Consider the following 711-nt stretch of genomic DNA (forward strand, 5'->3'; position numbering starts at 1 on the left):
ACTAAATGTTCAATATATTAGTGAATTATAATACCACACACTCAACTAATCTATCTCTAAGATATTGTGTATGCAATCTATATTGTATTATTGTTTATATAGTTGGATAGTGATTCTTTTATTTTCTATTTTAGCCTGCAATTCTATACTGACTCCGAAAATATTAAAATCCATATCAATTATTATATATTATATGAGATGTGATTCTCATGACTAATATGATTAATGTGCAATTTTAAAATTTTCAAAGAATGAAAGAATGTCCTATTCTAATTTTAATTTATTAAAAATCTTCAAAAATAAGTTGCCCTTATTTGCAAAAATTAATAGTTATTTATGAACATTTTGCTTTAAAGGCAAGAAAAATAATTATTTTTGAGTTTTAAAATAAAGAGAAAAATGTACGAATTATTTGTGCGTAGAAGAGTGAACGGCAAATAATAATAATTATATTTGTTAAATATATTATAAAACAAAATTAATTATTATTTAATGACTTTTATTTGAATAAGCGAATATATATAGTGTATGCATTATAGATAGAATGAATGTTGTTAGAATGATAACTACATACTGAAATTAAAATTAATTAAATTGAATTATATGGATAAATGATTGGACATACTTTTCTAAACATCGTTTTTATGATATACTATTGTAACAAATATATAAAAGGAAAGCATTTCTTGGAAATATTTGAATATACAAATA

The sequence above is a fragment of the Teleopsis dalmanni genome, chromosome X (assembly GCF_002237135.1).
Source record: "Teleopsis dalmanni isolate 2A chromosome X, ASM223713v2, whole genome shotgun sequence".
Lineage (NCBI taxonomy): Eukaryota > Metazoa > Arthropoda > Insecta > Diptera > Diopsidae > Teleopsis > Teleopsis dalmanni.